Here is a 23,163-nt window from a genome sequence, read left to right as displayed (position 1 = left end):
GCACTGAAGCAGTAGCTAAGAGCTTACATCTGATCCACAGGCATGAGACAGAGATAGAGACAGAGACACACAGAGAGACAGAGAGAGAGAGAGAGAGAGAGAGAGAGAGAGAGAGAGAGAGAACTCAATGACATGGGTTTTTGAAATGTCAAAACCAACCCTACAGTAACACACCTCCTCCAACAAGGCCACACCTCTTAGTCCTTCCCAAACAGTTCTACCAACTAAGGACCAAGCACTTAAATATATGAACCTATAGGGGCAATTCTCATTCAAACCACCACAAGGGGAAACTAGAAAGTACTTTGAGGTGGATGGAAATGAGAACATGATATAGGTATAGGTATAGGTATAGGTATAGGTATAGGTATAGGTATAGGTATAGGTATAGGTATAGGTATAGGTATAGGTATAGGTATAGGTATAGGTATAAACAAAACGTGGTGTATAGCAAGAATAACTCTCAGAAATTTATGGCTATAAAAACACATACTGACAAACCTGCAGTGAAACAGGAGACTCAACAAACAGGAAGAGAAGACTACCATCGCTAAAACCAGACTGGAAAATGGAGGTGTGTTAGCTTGTAGCCTGCCCCATACAACAGCCAGACCCCATCGCAGGAAGAAATCAGGCTACACCTTCTGCCGCTGTTTCCTGAAGGCTAATTCTGTGTCAGCACCTTTTCCAAACCAACTTTTGCCCTTGCCTTGTTTCTAACAATCATTACTACTGCCCTTGCAGATGTAAAGTGAAATATGCACAGTTGGAAGACCTAGGTGAGAGGAAATGGGAAGATGTCTGAATGTGCGTGTGTCACCATGGCTAACTACAGAAATCTTAGCATTTATAGAAGAGTGTTGCATGGGAATCAGATTTTACAGTAAATGGCATCACTGGTCTTAAAGAAGAATGTATACCAATCCTATCAAGGAAAAAACTCAATAGAAAGGAATACCAACCATGATACCAAAGCCAATGAACACATGACAAGAAAACTTGGCCCATCACCATTATGAACACAGATGCAAACAATATCTAACATGTAGGCTAAAGGGTTATGTTCCATGATCAAGTAGGATATATTTCACAAGTCCAAGGAGGTTCAAAATGAGAAAAAACAATCAATGTAATATAGCAGTTTGATTGAAGGACGGCACACAATCATCTCAAGTAATGCAAGAAAAAGATTTGACAAACATCCAACACTTTCACAGTACAATCACTCAGTAAGGGGTGGAGGAATAAGAGTTTGGATATTCTGTTGGGGTCCATGTTTACCAAAGCACCCAATGTGTTCAAGTTTGGGCTCTGGGGACTGGAGTCTTGCAAGCGTGCTGTTGCTGCTGACACAACTCGTTGCTTATCTTCATGGCTTGCTGCCTGACAGAATGGCTCGAAGGAGGAGACATATTCTGGCTCATGGTTTCATGCCGTTGAGCATGGCAGCAAAGGTGTCCAGTGACGGCGGCACATAGCAGCAGATCTTCACTTGTGTTTATCCAGGAAACAGAGCTAGGGTGAAACCTTCTAAGGCTCTTCCCTGGTGACCTGCTTCTGCTAGCCAGGCCCTGCCTCCTAAAAGCTCCACACCAGAGCATTCAAAACATGGTCCTCTAGGGAACATTTCAGTTCAAACAGGAACAATGACAGACCTGGCACAGGACCTTGTAGGGAATGGTCATCCTGTCTTTGTTCCAGTCCTCCCCGGAGAGCAACCTTCTCCTTCCCCTCAGTTCTGGGTTTTAGGAGAAGGGACCCAGAGAACTGGGCCACAAACTCTTCTTCCCTTGACCTGATGAACACAGCTGGCCCTGTCCTCTCTGGCTCGGCCTCCAGCTATCTTTGGGGAGACAGGCACCACTAGTCTTTAGACTGTGTTCATTCTTCTTCAACCAAAGGTAAAGAAGGCAAATGTCTCTTCTCTCAGTGTCTTCTGCAAAGCTCTTGTCCTCTCCCGAGTGTCCCTGAGAGATTTGGAGGTCATGGTATACTGTATCAGAGCACATACAATCTAATAACCCTCGATAAGCCAGCCTACCTTCCTGGTGAGGCCTGCTGGGCTTGCTCACCCAGGGGAAGCCCAGGTCCTGCCACTGCCCTGCTTCCTGGCATGAGCTTGGTCCACCTGGTGGCATTTTCTTTGTTCTGCCTCTCACCGACCCCAGGTCAAATGACCATACTTCTCTCCCTCTGTCCCCCCTCAAGGGTTCATGGATACTGTGCCTTCTTTCTTTCTTTCTTTCTTTCTTTCTTTCTTTCTTTCTTTCTTTCTTTCTTTCTGTCTGTCTGTCTGTCTGTCTGTCTGTCTGTCTTGCTCTCTTGCTTGCTTTTTTATTTTTTAGGTGGAGTTTCACTGTTTTAGTCCAGGCGGGCCTGAAACCTACTCTATATGTCACAGACTAGCTTTGAACTCCTGATTCCCTTGCTCCCACCTCTTAAGTGCTAGGATTACAGGTGTCTGCCCCCCTGCCAGGCTTGTAGGTTTTGTTTGTTGTTTTGTTTGTTTGATTTGGTTTGAAATTGAGTTCTCTTTGCCTTTGTTAAAAAAAAATCGGACAATAAATACTGCCTCTGAGGAAGAAAGTCATCCAACTGTTATCCTCATACACTGCTCACAATGCAAGCCCTCCTTGCATCCTGCTACCCTGTCTGAGGCTACCTGACCACCCTGCTCTGTGGAAATCCCACAGCTCCATTTTTTCCTACCTTCCTCAAGGACCCTCTGCCATAGGGAGCCCTGTGTCATTTCCCTGTGGGGTTATGGACCCATCTGTAACCTACTGTCATGCTCAGGCTGAGGGGGTAGCTCCTGACTGCCACTCATGGCGTCTCTTCTTGGAGCGGCACCTGCCCTTTTCTGAAACCTGCCTTTGAGACTCAGCCATTTGCTGACTATGTCTTCCCAACTGCATTGACACACGTGTTCCCTTCATCTGCCTTCAGGTTCATGAGGATTTGTGTCCTTTGACCCCTCCCTGTACCTTCTTCCCAGGTACTGGAATCACAGATGTTTGCCACAATGCCTGGCTTGCACTTACCACAGTTTTGCCTTTGTTGAGTGATGACTGCTGCTTGGCCATCTCACCCCCATGGCACATGGCTGTCTAGCCAGGATCCACACATTTCTTAGTCCCTTGATCCCTCAGCGTATTCAATTGCCAGACTCCCCAAGCCTGGGGTCAGCCTACTTACGACCTATGGAGGTTCATCCTGCTGCTGGATTAACATCTCTACCTGAACAGGTACAACCTGGAGAGCCCAGCTTTCTGACACTGGACATGACGTTGCCATCTACAATTGCATCAGGCTGAATTCACAGCTGTTGTGAGATGTGTGTGGTCCTCAGGCCACAGGTTACACCTGCCCAGCTTAAGCATTCCCACTTCACCCTTCCACCCCACTTGGCAATGCCAGACCCACAGGGTCAGGGAGCAGAGAGCATGCAGGGCTATGGGCAGCTAGCGGATAGTGGAGGAGGCCTCAGATGGTGTCTCAGAGGACCTCCCTTCTGGCTGGAGATGGACAAGGCCACAGGCCACAAGGGACCAGAGCTCATCTAGGTCTTGGCAAGGTAGTCTTTTCCTAGTTTCATATTTTCTTTTTTTTTAAATTTATTTATTATATATAAGTACACTGTTGCTGTCTCAGACACACCAGAAGAGGGCACCAGATCCCATCACAGATGGTTGTGAGCCACCATGTAGTTGCTGGGATTTGAACTCAGGACCTCTGGAAGAGCAGTCAGTGTTCTTATCCACTGAGCCACCTCTCCAGCCCAGTTTCATATCTTCAAGCTCTTCCTTATGCCTGTCTTGAAAAGAGCATCTGTCAAACAGTGAAGCAATTCCTGGTCCCAAGGACTTGCTCACTAAGTAGCATTCTCTGATGTGGAAAGTTTTATCTCATGTTCACAGCTGCCATCTTGTGGCTGGCTGGACTTTGGGAGAGCGTGCTGGACCTGACACAGCCATGCTCACTTGCCTGCCTTTTTTACTGTCAGTCACGTAGGGTCACCAGGATGCAGAAGAGCCCAGGCAAATAAGGAACCCCTGTAGGTAGCCCCTACAGGGCTAACAAGGCCAGCAAAGGGTCAGCTATGCACACTGCCTGTGTTTCTTGCCCCCTTTTGCAGTTCATCCTCCTGTACTGTAGCCTGTCTGTGCCTCTTCTGGGTTTATTCTCCGCTTATCAGCCTTCATCAGGATCCTTGGACACTAGACTGTCCTCAAACCCTTCGTCAACACCTTGACATGGTCAGCTATTCCCCAGCCTGAACCACTTGGCATGATCCCATCTGTGGGCTCCATGGCTCCAATTTAGTATCTTTAATATCAGCAATGGCCTGTGGCAGTCACCTCCTTGTACCCCTCCATGCTGTTGGACTCCTTTCTTTGTTTTGTTTTGCTTTGTTTTTGAGACAGGCTATTCATGTGTCCTGGCTGTACTAGAACCCACTGTGTAGACCAGGCTGGCCTTGAATGCAGAGGCCCACCTGCCTCTGCCTCCTGAGTGCTGACATTAAAGCAGTATGTCACCACGCTGGTGGCCTTGAAGTAGCTTTCTCTTCTTTCCTTGCTTGGACTGAGGTTGCTCCCTGGGCTCCTGCTTGGGGGAGGCTCCTGTTTGCTTGCCCAGTTGACTCGAATCCCTCATGCCTGCTTGGCTGTCTCCTAACCATGGGCAGCCTTGGGTAACCATAGGCCCAGGCTCACATCCCAACTATGGCTCGTATTCACTGGGTCACTGTTCCGGTGTTCCCTCGCCCATAAAGCTGAGGGTTGTCTAAAAGAATAAGTAAAGCCGTGTCACACGGAGCACCCGTGACCCTGTGCTTTCTTTGAAAATTAAACAGCCCCACAAGGCCGGAATCTGAGGTAGCATCAGACAGGTGGTAATTGGGGGAGTTTTTCCCTTCAGAATCTTGTGGACTGTGTGGAGAAGTGACAGTCTCCTGCAGGGGTGACTATCCAGGTCAGCCCAGGGAACAGGAAGTGTATAGGATGTGACCGTGTAGGCAGCAGAGGGCTCAACACTGCCGAAATCGCACTGTGCTCCTCAAAAGTGAGCAAACTCTCTCTCTCTCTCTCTCTCTCTCTCTCTCTCTCTCTCTCTCTCTCTCCCCCTCCCTCCCTCCCTCCATCTGTCCCTCTCTTCTTCCCTCTATCCTTCCCTCTCTCCCTTCTTCTATCCTTCCCTCCATTCCCCCTTCTCTGTTTGGCAATAAAGTGATATGCAGTGTATAAAGTTCTGGAGTTGGCCCAAAAGACTGAAAAGGGATTTTTTTTTATGGAGTAGAAAATACCAGATGAGAGGGAGGGAGGGAAGTAGCAGGGGATGGGGGTTGGGGAGAGAGCGCACACAGATGCATGTTCAGTAAAATGACTCCATAAAGCCTTTATGGAGCCAAGCATGGTGGTGCATGCCTATAACCCCAGTCTTCATGAGGCTGAGGCAGGAGGATGGAAGGCCAGGGCAAGCATGGACTACACAGTGAGATCTGTCTCAGAAAAATATTAAATTGCTTATGACCTCCTGGGCTCATGTCCAGCCATCTCATGCCTCGGCGACTTCACTAGTAAACTCTATAAAACATTTGTAAAATAAACAACGCCACGTGCACACATTGTCTTCTAGAAAGCGGGGAAGGAGAGATTTCTGGGCCATTGTGTAAAGACGATGCTGTCTTGATGCAAACCAGACAGTGGCACAGGTGAGCTGCAGCTCGATGTCTGTCCCGAACACAGATTTTAAATAATCATCAAATATTAGCAATTGGAAAAGTGTAAATAGTGTTCACCATGATCAAGACAGACTCGTGCCAGGAGTGCCACATGATGCCAGCATTTGAAGGTCAGTCTAAGTGACCACTGTGGCAACACTCTACATGTCAAAAATGACACAACCCTGTCAACTCATTCGACAGAATCCAATTCCATGTCTGGGGAAAGCTCTGTAAACTAGGAATCACCTCCATTGCATTAAGGCCGACCTCAAAAAGCCAACTTCACGCTGTGGGTGCCGGGTGCTTCTTGGAGATGAACAGAGAAAGCTGTCCACTCTTGCCCAGATGCTCACCTCTCACTGACAATCCTAGCCAGCAAGTTAGCAAGGGAAGGGCAACAAAGCCCCCCCCCCCAACAGAACGGGGGAAATAGACCCTCCCTGTTTGCAAATTACACAATAGAGCTGTAGCGGGGGGGGGGGGGATTCCTTAAATGTTAGCAACGTGTCATCCTGGGTTGTTTCCTTGCTCGTATGATTTTTAATTGTTAAGTTGGTCATGGGGACACATACTTATAATCCCAGCCCTTGGAGGCAGGAAGATAGAGAATTGGAGACCAGCTTGGTTACAGACCAGCATGGGACCAAGAGCAAACCCTGGTTTAATAAGCTTCCCTGAGTAGGATGGCTGGGTTGACAAGTCACTCACACTGTCTCATTTAGAGCAACTTTTATTTAGTGTGTGTTGTGTATGTAGAATTCAAACATGAGCTTTCACCAGACATGGTATTGAATTCTGTCGGATGAGTTGACAGGGCCGTGTCATTTTTGGCATGCACAGTGTTAGCACAGTTGTCACTTTTTATCGGCCTGCACTCAATCTTGTCCTGGGCGGTGTGATACCCCATCTTCTTGGGGCCTCTGCTCTGGACCTCCTGGTCTGCAGGCAAACCTCCTGGTGAGCAAACAAGACTATCCCTTGAGTTAACACAGGGGGGTGCTAGAGGATGGTTCCTGCACTTGCCTTCCTTCTAAATGGATAGCTAACACTATTAACTATGTCAATAGCGCTCAGTGCATTCAGACCATTTTTTAGATTATCTTCGGATCTGCCGAAGGGTGAGGGGGTGTCTGGAAAGCTCCAAGACTTGAGCACAGGGCCAGCCACCTTTTTATCTGGGACTTTACTTCCAGGGCGCTAATCAAGCTCTAGGGTTTCCTTTCTCTTGTCTGTTAGCATCCTTGCCACCGCTTTGATGTCACGGACCTATTCTGATGTCATAGTCTAGTGACAGAATCTTCTCACCAGCCTAGATTCTGTCCTTAGAGAGAGCAGGCAGGCAGCAGGGCAGGGCTGGGGCAGGGGTGGCTGGTGGCCCTGGGGGCCTACCTTAAAGAACATCTGCCAGCCTACCCTCCTTCTACTCCGGGATGAACATCCTCTAAAAGGTAAGGCTCAGAGAACTTTCTTCCTGCTGGTGTCGGTGCCGAGGTGGAAATAATCCGTGGGGAGTGTGGGGTCGGCGTGGCTTTGTAAACACCACTCTAGAACTTCCTGTCTGCGTCCTAAGTGGCTAGCAGACGCCACACGTCTCCCTTGGTACATGAGGGAATCTGAAATGTTATATCTCCCTCCGTCCTTTATTCCCATTCTTATTTTATATGTGCGGTGTTTTGACATGTATGTCTGTGAACCGTGTGCCTGCAGTGTCTGCAGAGGCCAGAAGAGGGCACCAGGTCCTCTGAGGATAGTGTTACAGGTGCCTATATGCCGCCCTGTGGGTGCTGGCTGGGACTAGAACCTGGGGTCTTCTGGAGGAGCAGCCAGTGCCTTTGATTGATACATCTCCAGCCCCTTGGAGACAGGGACAGGCCGTGCAGCTGGGCAGCTGACCTGGGGCTTGCCGTGTGCAATAACTCAGGCTGGCTTCAGATTTGCAATCCTACCTCAGCTTCCTGAGTACTGGGAGTCATGTGTGCCAGGAAAGGGACGGTTCTGTAGTAGGAGAACTGAAGGTTTCTGGGCTGTAATTAAATCGAGCACAGGGTGGGCTGGGGGCAGGTGTAATTCTGGAGAGCTCCTAGTGGGAAAGACCTTGTAGGAAGTTGTTAACTGGAGAGCTACAGGTAGGAGGAGGTTGTAAAACTTTGGGGATGAGATTTTAAAAGCCTTTTCTTCAATTGTGAAAAAAATTAAGACATAAACTGATCAGAAGGGTCTGAGGAACCTATGCGTACTTACCACACAGACGCCAGTGTGTCTGGAGGTCACAGGCACTCTTGTCTGGAAGCCTCCCCTGGTTCAGGCACACATCGGTCACTCCATCCCCCCACCCCTGGTGATTGTACCTAGTGCCTTATGTGTACTCCGCAAGCCCCTCCCCCTTTGCATTTTGAGACAAGGTTTTGCGGTGTTGACCGGGCTGGCTTTGAACTTGCTTTGGCTTCACCCCTAAAGAAGCCAGGATTGCAGGCCTATGCAATCCTACTAGGTCCCGCTCATCCATGTAACTTTAAAGGAGAAGGGTTTGGTTTTGTTTTTTATCAAAACACAACACCCATCTCTATGAAATCTACACTGGGAGGAGGTTTGCTTAAAGGAACCTCGTTTTTTCCTGAGTCCCGCAGTGTTAGGGAGGTAGAGGCGGGGATTCAGAGGGGGGAGACAGGACCCCGTGTTGGTTGACTGCTAGCAGAGAAACTGGTTTCTGAGCAGTCCCCTGGGCATCATAAAGGAAGCTAAGAAATCTTGCTGGGAAGATTTTTGTCTCTTCCCAGAGAAGGGGGCCTCAGGCACAGTCTTCTGAGAACTTAGCGTTGGTGGCTGGGGAGAACATGATGGGGCTATGGCTGAGTGGAGGAGCTGCTGACCCAAAGCAGAACAGAGTGCCTACCAACATGTAGGAAGGTGAACGGATTGTTTTAGATACGACCCTGTGACCCACACGGAAGGCTGTGCATTCCCCCCCCCCCCCACGCTGTCCTGGGTTCCTCGGCTGGTCTAACACAGATGTGAGACGGCTGACTGAAATTGGCTTCGGAGAGAAGGATGTTTGCACATGTCCATGTGTGTGTGTGTGCATGTGTGCCTGCATGCATGCATGCATGCGTGTGTTTCTCTACAGGGCCCATTGGTGTTGGGGAACAATATCCCAGGCGACCTGCTTTAAAGACCAGAGAGATGTTATGCAGAGCGTAGGGGGAGTGTCCCCGGAGGATTGTAGGAACAGTGGTCCTTTTTAAGGTTTATTTATTATATATAAGTATACTGTAGCTGTCTTCAGACACACCAGAAGAGGGCATCAGATCTCATTACAGATGGTTGTGAGCCACTATGTGGTTACTGGAATTTGAACTCAGGACCTCTGGAAGAGCAGTCAGTGCTCTTAACCCCTGAGCCATCTCTCCAGCCCCAGACAGTGGTTCTTAATTCCACTTCCATTTCTGGTCTCCCCCAGGGTCCCTCTGTGTCTTTGCCCTCTGCAGACTGACTTCTTCTGCCTCAGCTTTGCTGTACAGGGCGACCCACCTGGCACCTGGGCTTCAGATTTATCCACAAGAGGCGGCAGAACCTCTCCAAGCAGGTTGCCAACTTTGATCTGAGCAGATGTGGCTAAAATGGACTGGGATGGTGCCTGAGGGTGTCGTGGTGAAGGAGTGTTAAGCCCTGCCCTTTCTTCTAAGTCCAGGGAACCTTCCCTGACCGCCTCTAGCCTATCCAGTAGCTCCGTACTGCCCTCCTCAGAAGCCAGAGCATAAGGCAGGCCGCTGCTTCCGGAGCCTGGATATTCCCAGTGACTCCTTTCCCAGCCCAGTCAGTCGGAGAACTGTGAGCTCAGATCCAGTTTTAGAAGACAAGCCTAGCCGGCAAACGGGCACACAGGCAAATGGGTGCTGTAGCTGTCGTGTGCAAAACCTTCCTGGGAAGCAACTGTTTATAGAGACACGAGCAGGGTGTTCGGAAGATCCCCAAAGCCACTCCCGGGCTTTATGCATGTGGCACAGTAGCTGTCCTTTTGCAGCCATGACTTAGTCAGACACATTGTCGGGGGCAGGGCACAGGGCTTCAGGCTAGAGCAAGCTGCCGCCCTTCTTTGGAGGGCCACCTTCCTTCCATTAACGGTGCTAATGGCTTGGCCTCCTCAGTCTGTGTTTGGTGGTCTTGGATATTTTTAAATTTCCTTCCTGATGTGATGAAATACTCTGACAGGTATATTGGGCCAGCATTTCCACATCCCAGTCCATCACTGAAGGAATCAGAGCAGGAGATCAAATCATAGACCTTGGAACGATGCTGCCTTTCATTCCTTTGTAAACTAGCTTTCTTATCTAGTCCAGGTTCATCTGCCTAGGGATGGTGCCGCCCATAGTGGCCTGGGTCCTTCTACATCAAAAGTCAAGACAGTCTCCCACAGACATAACCACAAGGCCAGTCTGATCTAGGCAGTCTCAATTGAGGCTTCTTTTCTTAGAGGACTCTAGACTATATCAAGTTGAAATTTAAGGTTAGTCAGGACACAAACATAGGTTTCAAAAAGTAGGTTCTTCCTAAAAATAACGAGGCATCAGTACAGAGCGTTTTCCTGTGTTTGGAATCAGCCTTAGAAATCAAGGCCAAGACTTAGGTAGCAAGTGGTGGGCCAGGTCTTTTGTGAGAACTAATTATGTTCCATTCACCCATTGTCTTAGTCTCTTCCTGTTGTAATGGATTATGGGAACTGGTTTGCCAAGAGTGAAGGTTTGCTGTTTCCTGTGCTGAAGGTTTTAGGGCCAAGATCAGTCACCTGCACCTCCTTAGACCTTCTTGCTGACCAGAACTTTCTTTAGAGTCCAAGGTGGCTCAGAGCAAGACAGATGTCCAGATCCTCCCTCCCCTCTTCCTCTCTCTCTTCCTCCTCCTCTTTTGAATCACACAGCACCTTTACTTTTAGTTAACAGAAACCATGATTCATTGCACTTATGATGATTAGTATCCGGCATGCAGTGCCTACCTAAAACTGCTGTTTTCGGCTGGCCTAAATCTTGATTATACTAAAGGCCCATCTGTAACATCCTGTACTCTGGTACACGGAGTAAATTAACTTCCTGCGGCAGCCACCTAATGAGAACTGTGCCCACAGCTAGAGTCTTCTCTAGCTAGAGGTCGGGCTGCCTTAACACATTTTAAAATAAATATTTAAGTAAATCACAATGTAGAGGAGAGAGATAACCTGGGAAGCTGTACTGGATTAGCACACGGCTTGTTAGGGACAGTACAGACTCCAGAACTGGGTTTTGTGATTTAATAGACCACACAGGTACATGTCTGAAAGGGTGAATTCATTCCGGACGTTCAGGGAGACCTTCCTGACTGGGAAGTAACAGTAGGAGGAACTGGGCGCTTCTGACCTGGAAGTGTAAGCCATGGACCCCTCCCCCATCTATTGCATGGCTTTATAAAAACATATTCATAAACATAAAATAAAGATAAATCTTAAATACACACAAACAAATATGCGTATGACCCTCGAGCCACCTCCAACAGTGGATCTTAGCACGTTCTCTTGGGATGCAATGTCCCAAGAATGACAAGACCTTAGAGTAGCAATCCTTCCCAACAGTCATCTCTCACCCATCTCAGCGAACAGGTTGAGGTAAATCCAAGAGTTTATGAGAAGACTGCTCTTGATCTCCAGGTCTTTGCCAGGTGACTCAAGATGGCCAGCATGTGTCCCTGCAGTTCTTGACACAGTTGACAAAGCAGGCTTCAGCCAGACATGGGGGAGGAGGGCAGGGAGCATGGCGGCTTTGCTCCCCAGTATGCTTCTGATACACACTGCAGAAGAAAGGGGCCATCCATCCCTGCGTGGCTGTGTGTGTCAAAATGGACCCCATGGTCTCTCACAAAGCAGCTCTCCCCAGCCAGACATAGCGGCATATACTTATAATCAAGAAGCTGAGGCAGGAGAATTGATGTAAGTTTGAGGCTGAGCTGGACTTCATAGCAAGGTCCTTTTTCAAAAAGCAAGAGTACAACAATGAGAGAAAAGTAGGTCGAACACCACCTAATTGCACTATTCCCGTGTTTCTGGCCTTACTTAACCTTAATCACCTCTCAAGCATTTCCAAACCCCAGGCAGATTACTTTTCTGCCCCTCTTTACAGCTCACAATAGAGACTAAATTTTGATGGGGATATTTAGATTGTAGCAACCAGTCACACTACAGGAAGCCTACATCGGCTGGGTGCTATGGTATCTCCAGGCCATGGTCTGGATTTGTACCCGACCCTGTATTTTTGACACTGCTTTCCAGGGCACACAACATTGTAGGCCCAGTTTTTCTTAGATGGAAAAGCCCGATGCTGTGTCTATGCATAGGCCCTCCCAGGAACAGAAACGCCAGATCTTTGGTGTGTACATTGTCACACACCTATACGGTTCCTTAGTTCAAGTGAAAGCCAAGAAGTGGGGCCAGTAGGCAGCACAACCTGGGCAGCCAGGCCTCACACTGAGCTGCCTAAGGAAGGACATTGGTGTGGCCCTGTGTTCATGCATACACTGGGTCACCTCATACTGCCAGCAAGATGACATTCACTGAGTATCAGGAGGGTGGCCTTCCTGCCACTGTTGTTGCTCTTCCTGCTCTGTTTTCTTCCCTTGCTTGGGTCTGTGGTAAATGTCCTACCACCCACAGTCACCTCTGTGTGTAATTTCCCTCATGTATAGTCCTTTCCTAGGAAAAAAACATAACTTTGTGTGGATATTGTGAATGGGATCACGGGTCTAAATTGGGATCCTAGGTCTGGATCCCATCGTCCTATCACCTCGTAGTCTGAGAAATGAATCTGAAGGTCCTAAGAAAACACTATTTGTTTCTGAGTCAGAGTCCCACTGTCTAGTCCCGCCTGGCCTAGAGCTTACAGAAATGAGCCTGCCTCTGCTTCCTAGTACTGGGATTGAAGGCATGTGCTACCACATGCGTACCTCTGCCTCAGGAGTAGTAGGATTAAAGCAAGTGTCTGCTTCCCCAGAACATAGTACATCGCAGTCGCCAGAGTGAATCACACTGAGTAGCCAGTAGCCTGACTCTAGGGCTGGGCGCTTGCAGGCTGGAGGTAGATGTTTGACTCCTAGTACGGCCCCCTCCCAATACCCCACTAGCAGGTCCCGTGGGAACATTGTATATCCGGGGCAAAGCCGCTCTGGGATCCACAGTGAGTCTCACTCTGCCCCTAGTGTGGGCAACAACTACTATTGAGATGGGGTCAAGGTCAGAGTTCCGGGATTCTGCCATTTTTATGTGCCAACCCACTTTGATCCTTTACTTTCTAAGTTGAATCTTTTTGGCACTTGTGGGTCTAACATCCGGTGTCTCGTGTTCTGACAGGATTCCCATTTCAAGCACCCCCTAAAGTAAACACCAGGTATTGATTTTAATTCTTAAGTATTTAGCCCAGTCTGGGGAGGGGGGTGGGGAGAGAGAGAGAGAGAGAGAGAGAGAGAGAGAGAGAGAGAGAGAGAGAGAGTGTTTTAGCCATTTTTTTGTACATAGGAAGAGACAGGGGAGTGTAAAGGGTCAACCCATGAACCACACCATCCTATTTTCTATTCTGCTCCCCAAGGCAGTCATTTCTTCTCTTAGCACAGTGGTGTCAGCCTGAGTCGTTTGCCCTCTGGCTCAGGTCCTGCCCTGCTTTGTGCTATAGAGCTCAGAGCAGAAGCCTGGGAGCCTCTGACAAGGAAGCCAGCCCAGGAGCATGCTCCACCTCTCCATAGCAGCCTGTACTTTCTAGAGTCCACTGACTTGGCTTCTCCATGAACACCTGCCAGGAAGTGGGTTGAAGTGCCGGGAGCTCAGGCTGTTTGTTGGGACGCAGACTCATAAAGATGTCACCCCACTTCCTTTCCCTGTGCCCAGGTTCTTAGACTGACGATAGACGGTGCTGGGTTCCATGTTCATGTCAGCAAGGGACCGCTGCTTCATCAACTCTTACGGCCCAGGTCGCCCACAGAAGGGTAGCTGTGCCCAAGCAGGGAGAAAGCCTGTATCTGATCACTGTTAGCAGGTGGTGGTATTTGGTTAACATCTGTCCTTCAAACCCAGCTTCCATTCAAAAAATAATTAGCATCTCTCTGTGGCGGCCATGTCTGGGTCAGTGTGGATGGATGCAAGGCCTGGGGCCTAGCAGGTGCCCGGGAAATACAGCAGGGACCAGCGTTCACATGCACTTTGGAAGTTATGCCTGCTCCACCCCTAACCCCACCCCCATGAAAGGTTATGGTGAAGGGTGAGACCCAGAAAGGGTTGCTTGGTTTGTTGTTTGGTGGAAGTCATCTAAGTTCAGCAGAGGGTCCTGGAGCTCTCCCAGCTGTAACCGGATCATAGAAACGCAGCCTCCTCTGAGCACATGGCCTCTCCTGTGCTCTTGGACAGGAGTAGTTTTTGCACTGAACCTCAAGGCGGTGGGAGCTGAGCAAGTGTTGGGATTTTATTAGCAGTTGAGCTCGCATCCTCCTGCTGGCAGGCAGTTGGAGATGACGGTGACCAGCACTGAGTCCTGTCAGACCACCTCCTGCCCCCTTGCAGATTTCAGCTAGTCAGACTGATGTTTCTCAGGGACCGGCCACTGTAATGCTGTGCTGCCCATTCACTCCGTAGAGTGAGCTGGATGATGTGTTCCTAGGTTTCCTGATGAGCAGGCATTTTCTTTGTCTTCAGTGAAATTCTCTGAGGTGTGACTGATGGGCAACAAACTGCTTATATTAAAATAGGCAATTTAGTAAGTTTTTGGTCATCATATATACCCTGAAAATAATCACCATGGTCCTTTGATAATGTACGAATTTCTCATTCTCCAAATCTCCTCTACCCTTTAAAATTCCTCCCCAGGCTCTGCTGTCTTATCAGATGACCACAAACCTTCTGCCACAATGGTTAGCTTGCACTTTCTAGAAATTGTCTCCTTTGATTCTGATTGTATTATTTAGTTTGTGTTTACATGTGTCGTTGCATACTTGGTACACACATAAAGGTCAAAAGACAACGTGTGTGTTCTCTCCGCCTACCATGTGGGTCCTGGGGCTCACGCTCTAGTTGTCAGGCTTGGCAGCAATCGCTTTACTCTCTGAGCCATCTCTCCAGCCCTAGAACTTACTACAAATGGAGGTGTGGTGGGTGTGGGAGGGCAGCCCCGGTTGGGGTCCTCTTTCTTGTCCTTTCTTCTTGAGGCAGCAGACGGGGAAGAGCGTCGACAAAGAGTAAGACTTTGTCTTACGAGATATTTAGGGTCACTGTATAATAATAAAAAGTTTACTTATCAGAGTCTAAGTTAGAATGCTACTGTAGCCGACCTGCCTTCTGTGTTCCTCTGAGGCCAGAAACTGCCTGACACTTAACACCTCATCCTAAAACAGCAAAGGATTAAGCACAATCTCAGCAGGAACTGTGCCACTCTAACTTTCAGCCTGCTGGTCGGAAGTCATAGGAAGAAAAAGGGACATTTTGAAAAGTGCTTATAGAGTTTATTACTAAGTTGTAAAAAGTTTCCTATTAAAGATAGCCAAGAAAAAAGGGGGAAATCAGAAAGATCCTAAGTGGGGAAAGGGAAAAGTTCTTTTAAGGGAAAAAATTCTCTAAGTGGGGAAAGGTAAAAAAATATCTCTACTCTCTTCTCTTTGTCCTCAGTACTTATACATCTTTCAGAATACATGATCACCCCTTACAAAGTCCATTACAAGTTCACACGAAAAATCAAATCATAAATTGAAGTAGAAGTTTACAACAGAATGTTTACATGCGTATCCATCAGGAGTAATTATTGGGCTAAACATCCATTACCTGTCTCAGCTCCACAGGTTCACTGAAGGTTTAAAACCATAACTAAGTTATTAGTGAAGTTTTGTATAGATAAACCCAATCAATATTTTATCTTCTGTCCTACCACCTATAATCAATCATTAGTTACCTTTTTATGACCCAAAATTAATTGTTTTACAACCTCTTGGAATGTGCTCTGAGTAGGATAAAGTCTGGTTACCATCTAAGAGCAGTTAACTGGTGGCACCTGGGAGACTGGCAGAGTTCTCACTGCAGTTTTGACTATCAGAAAAGGAACTAATAGCAGTCCCACTATAAAAGAGCTTAATAAATACTGATATAATTTTAGGAATTCTTATAGGATCATCATTAAGACTTAAGAAGTTATCTATTTGTCTACATAGCATCACCACAAGAAGTACATCTTTGTGAATCTGCTCCAAAGAGGTGGGCTATTACTTAGTGATTGTTATGTATGTTTAATAATAACAGGAAAAGCATATTAATATCAGGAATCATTCCTAAAATGAATTCTCCTATGGCCTTGCCATATAAGAGCAAACATGTCGCAGATTATATAATAATCCGAGGCAGGCCATCTCAGGAAGATCACCTGCTAGTTAATAGCTTGTCCCATTATGGCTCCTGACAGGGGTGCACAGCATGCACCCTGTAACTGGCATCTCTCACCCAGCATAGCCACTTTGACATTTGTTTTGTCTTTGTATCTGTAGCTTGTTGCTTCTATTGCTAAGCAGCATGCCAAGTTAACCATTGTTTGTTGATGAACGTTGAGTGGGTTTCTATGTTTGCCCAGGACAAAGAAGCCGCTGTGAACACACATGTTCAGTTCATTGTGTGGATCCATACTGTCTTTTCTTTGGGGTAATGTACCTAGGAGTCAGATGATTGGATCACAGAACAGATACATGTTTCAACCTTTTAAGAAACTGCTAATCTGGACTGCGAAATGGCTCAGTGGTTAAGAGCACTGGCTACTCTTCCAGAGGTCCTGAGTTCAAATCCCAGCAACCACATGGTGGCTCACAACCATCTGTAATGGGATCCGATGCCCTCTTCTGGTGTGTCTGAAGACAGCTACAGTGTACTCATAAAGCAAATAAATCATCTTAAAAACAAACAAACAAACAAACTGCTGATCTGTCTCCCAGAGTGGTTGTAGATTTTAAGTATCTATTGGCAATGCCTGAGACCTGGGGAAGAGTAGACAGAGTCACTCTCACAAAAATCCTGGGAAGTGTTGAATGCAGGCCTTCCCAAAGACCAAAATATGTATTTTACAGTGGTGTGTGTGTGTGTGTGTGTGTGTGTGTGTGTGTGTGTGTGTCCACTTCCCATCCTGTTTGTCAGAGTCACTTTTGTGTCCCTTGTTGCTGTGTATTCCAGGCTAATTGGCTCACAAGCCTCCTCAGATTCTTGTGTTTCTTCCATCTCGCCATAAAAACACTAGCTTTTAGGTGGGCTCTGAGCATTCAGTCTCAGGTCCTCGTGCTTACAAGGCAAGTGCTTTACCTTACAGTCTGTGAGCCACCTGCCCAGTCCTCATTTGAATGTTCAAACACATGGCTCTATAGGGACCATTCCTATTCAAACCACCTCAATGTTCTTAGAAGCACTTTGGCTGAAAAGCACTAACTCCCCACTTGGGCCTAGAAGGAAGCTAAAACCAGGGCGGAAGCCCGGCACTGCTGCTGTCATTTCTGTCTCCTTCACTTTGGGTTGATCACTGGCTCAACCCCCTACACAGGCAAAGAAACCCCATCCTAAACCAGTAGATTCCCAACCTATCGCCGCATCTCCTTTCAGCCATGAAGGTACAGCCTTTATGATCCGACCCTCGTGTTTTATAACTATAATGCCCTGCTCCAGACCGCCCCTCCGCCAAAGGCATGTTTTCAGTCATTGTTTTAAACCTGACAGTCATCTGAGGCCTGGGAACAGCAGAGCCTTACACACAGATCACACCCTCCTAAAATCACCCCAAAAGGATAACATGGGAATTGGAATGTCCCTTCAACCAATAAGGGTGTCTCTGAAACGCTTTGTACTCTTGGAACGGAGATGATGATCAGCCAGGCAGCGCACTGGCCTGGACTCGTATGCATAGGTCCTGCTCCCAACCTGATTCTTACATTGAACCTAGAGATCGCGTCTGCCCAGAAGACAGACACGTGGACACCTTCGTCTGTGCTTTCCTTCTCTCTGCTTTTGAGTGTCCTCTTTAGCCAGCATGTCATGTCAGGACAGGTAGTGGAGTCCAGCCTGCTGGGACTGCTGAGACCATGACCCTTGCCTTAGATTTCTGGCTACATTCAGAGAACACATTTTGTCTAAAAGTGAATGGCTGGTGTGCTGATGAGTCATTTGCTCCCAGATCCGGCTGGTCATGTAAAATCTTGCCATTGGGAATGTCTACATAAGAAGGCAATGTATGAGCCAGCCAAAGGGCAGACACCTGAAATCCCAATACCAGCTGCGGCAGGAACAAACTCAGTGCCAGCCCGAGATATTTAGAAAGACCCGTCTCCAAAACAAAAACCCGAGGACAGAAATCACGTTATCACCTCAAGAGATCCAGAAACGTCTAACACAGCTCCTGATAAAATCCTTAAACAAACAAGGAATGGAAGGGGCACGACTATGGCACATGCTTAGCCAATGCCACTGATGGAGAAAAATCATGTTTTTCCTAAACCCAAGAATGAGAAAAGAGTGTCCATTCAACAGTGAGACCCAGTGTTCTGAGTCTTAGCTACAGCAAAAGAGGAAGAAAGCAGATGCAAATGAGAAAAGTCAAGTTTTCACTTTTTGCAGATGACATAGTCCTATGCTTTAAGGACCCTCAAGAAATCCCACCAGAACGGTCTTAGGCCTCATAAACACTTTCTGCAAAGCAGCCATATGCAAAAGCAATATATGAAACTCAGTAGCCTTTTTATGTAAGAATGAATTTGTTGGCCTGGAGCAGTGGCTCAGCAGTTAAATGAAATGGAAACTTAAGGGCTCTTTGGAAAGTCAGTTGGACGGAGTTTTGCTGGGGTGAACACGTGAGGGAATGTTTCCTTAAAACGGACGCAAGTGTGAAAGGCAAAAGCAAACTTGTGAAGGAACATTTCATTGAGACACAGGAGAAAGGATGTTCCGCTAAAGCAAGCATGTGAAAGAACACGTGATGACGTATGCTTTGCTGATGACACCCATGTGTTGGTTCGCCTTACATCGTGTAGCTGAGCTGCGTTTGTTGGGACTCCATAGAGAGAACACATCAAAACCTTTTGGTGGTGGGCTGCAGTTTCTTGCTGCTTCCATGGACTCGGACTGATTGTGTGCACGTGCTGAGGCAAGACACATGGAGGACACGTGATGTTTAGAGGGCATAAATAGGACTCCATGAAGCTTGACTTGCTGGTACAGCTAGCTGCGCACTTCTGGGTCTCAAGTCTTCACTGATCTTCACTTCCATGAGAGAAGCACAGCCAAGACTTTCTCCTGGTTCTCCTGCTGACTGGAGCCATGGCTGAGGCCTGGCTGTCTCGGCTAGGTTGTGTCACCACTGTTGCTAATCTGACTACTGAACTGGACTGCTGGTGTATCTGTGAGGTGTTTATGAGTAGATCAAGCTGCCGCTGCCTGCTAACCTATGAGCTGAACTGTTGATTTTCAGACAACACAGATGGGAGTTGCTCCAAGGAACTTTTCTAAACAGGTTCACTTGCCCTGTATCCTTTCTTTCCCATTACCTCTGGTAGGTGGTGGGCTACAAGGGAGAAAGAGTCTATATGTGGACCCAGATTCACATATACGTATGGGTATATATGTCTATATATAGCTCTGTGTGTGCATCCTGAACTCTCTGTGTACATCAAGGACACTGTGTGTGTGAACTTTGTATGTATCATGGACATTGTGTGCCTGTGTGAACTATGTGTACATCATAGATATTGTGTGTGTGTGTGTGTGTGTGTGGTGTGTGTGTGTGTGTGTGTCTGAACTATATACATTATGAAAAGAGAGGACCATGAAAAGAGGGGGAAATCTTGAGATGGTGAGGAGGGAAAAACAAGAACAGAATGGACTTCATATGATATGAGAACAAAATGGGATGTATTGTAGGACACTATTCCTGGGGAGACGTGAGCCAACATGTTCTCACTCCAGACAGGGAACCAACACAGACCAAAGTATAGATACCCTGAAAGTCCATCATGGTGAAGCAGTGGTTTTATTGGGGTTACTTACAGGAACATAGGGGAGGGGTTACTTTCAGGAGCAGAAATGACTTTAAAAAAAAAAAAGCTGCATCACCAAGGCCCATCCCAGCATGTGTGACAGCGCACAAAGCTGGAAACTTGGAGCTTACTGCACAGCCTACAGGCAGCTCAACAGGTTGGAAGTTGTCCTTAAATGGCTCAGCTGATCTAAGTCCCTTCTAGGCAGATTGGCTGATATCTCTTCCTGGCAGCTTGCTGGTTTGAGAGTGACTCTCAACAGGCCCTACTGCTTACATATGCTTGGGGATGGAGCTAATGAATCTACTTAGTTTCAGAGACTTCCTGAATCCACTGAGTTGTTTATTTCCTGAGCTTAAGGAGCAACTGTGCAGGTTGGACCTTTTCTTACACTTAAAACATCCTGATCTTTTACCTCCCTGTAAACATCCTACCTTGAAATATCCTGTTATTTTACCTCTCCTTTTGTGTTCTGTATCATAACAAGCTTCCCTCAGAGATGGAAGAACTCTGTGAGGAAACCATTGCACAACAGGGAACTGTTTGGAATGAGGGGACCATAGGAGAGTAGGGGAGACAAAGGAAGGCCGTGGGGGAGGAAAAGGACAAACAATACGTACTGACGTTAGCATATATATGTGAAATGTCATAATCAAACTTTTCTAATTTTAAAAATAAACTAATTCATAAAGAAAGAAAACAAAATATAACCTGTGAAGATTGGTTAGAAATAGAAAAACCATCTGAACCCCTTCCGGAACCCCTTGAGTGAGACTCATGGAGGCCTGAGATCGATGCGAAAGCAAGAGGAGCTTTATTCCTACATGCTGGGGTAGACTCCCCTTCGGAAAGATGACCCTGAGCAGACTCTAACAGGGAGTTATATACCTTGCAAACAATTGGGGCAGAATTTGCACAATGGTAACTAGGCAGGGTACTACTGGTGGGGCGAAGTGACCTCCAAACTGATTCATGGTCAGTGGACCCATTCGGGACTTTCCGCCGAGGAGGTCAGATGGGGAGTCACAGGTGGCTTTGTTCAACAGTTTGGCTTGTAGCTGTTCCTGGAAGGGAAGGGGTCTTTCTGTGCTTGGACGTTTGTGGTGGATTTTTCTCATTGGCCTCAGATTGAACCCAACTCTGCCTCTTTCAGCCACAGCACTTTTAAATGTGAAATTTGCTTTTACTCAGCATGGTGCTCATTGGTCCCAGAAGTGTCCTATGGCAAATGCCTAGTTGGGTGAACCAACCAGGCAGGCATAGTCCAGAGTCCCAGTCTGATATGCCGTTAGAGTCACATGAGTGTTTGTAGAATGAATTTCCTGACAAGCATCAGAGCAGGGATGCTGAGCTGGAATCCACACAGCCCCATGCAAGTCTCAAGTGTATTATCATTGTATAGGTGCTGTGTAGGGCTGGCAGTGCAGGTCAGCTACCTGGGAGGCTGATGCAGGAACATGGCCAGCTCAAGGACAATCTGTGCACTTATCAAGACTGTGTGGTGGAGTGCTTCCCTAGTGTGATGTCCTAGGTTCAGTCCCCACAACTGAAAATATAAAATATAAGACATTGTGGGTGAGAATTTTAGACTTTCCTTCTTAGCACCAATATGGCACTTCTAAAGCCACATTGTGATATGTCTGGCAGTTCATTGTAAATGTAATTTTTATTCTCCTGTTGAAATTGTTGTCTCTGAGGCTTAACTGCCTCACCCCATTAACCTAGTCCTAGTCTTGGAAGCTTCTGGCCTCCATACAATCTTATCTAGGCCTAGAGTGTTTCGACCTCTGAGGCTTACTGCTGAATAACCTCATTCTAGTACTTTCTGAATTCTGGCTGGTTCAACTCAGCTGTGGGGGATCAAACTCCTCTCCAAGCTGACTGATTCAACCTGGATTCTCCCTTTCGGCTTCTCCTGAATTGCTCTGCCTGGCCTCATACTAACTCTAGCAATCTGTTCTAATCTTACGGCTCCTTCTCATTCTCAAACTTGCTCTATTTTCACCAGTGTCTAACTTGCTTTCTGCAAGCTGTCGCAATAAAACTACCTCCTTCCTTTCCTCTGCACTGCCCCTTAAGTAACTTCCCTTTCCTCTCTCTTCTCACCAGAGTCAGGCAGATCTTGTTCTATCAAATCTCTCTCTGATCCGCCATTTTGTCCGCTACTCAATTAGTCATCACTCAAACGTGGGTGGTTCCTTCTACAAACTAACCTTTGCCTCCTTTGTTGGGGATTAAAGGTGTGTGCTAAGTATGTGACTACATTACAGCCAGAGTATCCACATTGCTGGATTAGAATCCTTCTACAGTTCACTTAGTGAAAAATTACACCTCTTGGGAACGAAGGGATCATCCAACAAAATGTTTTAATATACTCGCATCCTCAGCTGACATTTTAGCAGTTATGAGACCTGATTTGTATGATGTATAGGTGTATCTGATTTTCCCAGCAGCCTCTCTTCTGTCTCTAACACTCTCGTCTCCACTGATCTCTGCATCAGTTCCTCTGCCCGTACGGACGCCACACTTTAAGCACCAGTGTGGTGCACTTTTGTTCTTTTTTTTTTTTTTTTTAATTTTTATTGGTTCTTTGTGAGTTTCACATCATGCACCCCATGCACCTCACTCATCTCCCCCCTCCTCCCTACCTGCTCTCCAACCTCTCCCACAACAGAGGAAGCTGTAGTGTGTCACCATGTATCCCACAGAAAACCCTTTTGTCCACTCTTCTTTGCTTGCAAAATGTTCATTGCAATGAGTTGTTGGTCTGATTTGAGGCCTCTGGCTTCTGCTACATTATCAATACTGGATCAATACTAAGAGTCCCTTCTTAGATAGCCTGTTATTATCCTGTGTAATGGAGAGTATCTATATCTATCTATCTATCTATCTATCTATCTATCTATCTATCTATCTATAGTATATAGTTTTGGACCTGTGGGAGGTGTTGGGGTGGGACAATTCAAAGCCCTGGATCTGGGCCTCAGAGGTTTCTGAGCTGGTCAGCCTGCTAGCTCTCATACATCAGGATGAATTCTGCTGCCTTGTCCTGGCTGGCCCATCTAATGCCACCACTAGCAAGGGGCAGAGTCAGCTCTCCTAATCTCATGCCCTTGGGGGCAGGCTTATCTGTGTCATGTCATCAGAATCAGCTCTACTGTGCTGCACAGGCAAGGTACAGGGCCCACTCTCCTGAGTGATTCAACAGGAGAGGGGCTGGGCCAGCTCTCCTGCTCTCTAACCTTGGGGCTGGCTCTCCTGCCACCCCCACAATCAGGGCTGGCTCTACCCTGCTGCTCAGGTGAGGTGCAGGACCCATTCTCCCAAGTATTGCAGCTGGTGAGGAACATGGCCAGTTCTCCCACTCTCATGACCTTGGGCCAGTTCTACTG

The 23,163-nt window shown here is 47.2% G+C and overlaps 1 protein-coding gene across 43 annotated transcripts in view; it reads left to right on the top strand.

Moving 5' to 3' along the window:
* Osbp2 (oxysterol binding protein 2) overlaps positions 1–23,163 on the top strand; it is a 161,555-nt gene that overhangs the window by 45,225 nt on the left and 93,167 nt on the right. For 7 of the 43 annotated variants that reach the window (XM_087583350.1, XM_087583365.1, XM_087583364.1 and 4 more), the window contains exon 1: positions 7,037–7,173. The gene's annotated coding sequence lies outside the window, so the exon portion shown is untranslated. 43 annotated transcript variants of the gene reach the window in all.

This window comes from Rattus norvegicus, chromosome 14, assembly GCF_021556685.1.
Source record: "Rattus norvegicus strain SHRSP/BbbUtx chromosome 14, alternate assembly SHRSP_T2T, whole genome shotgun sequence".
Taxonomy (NCBI): domain Eukaryota; kingdom Metazoa; phylum Chordata; class Mammalia; order Rodentia; family Muridae; genus Rattus; species Rattus norvegicus.
This window is presented reverse-complemented; position numbering and strand designations above follow the sequence as displayed.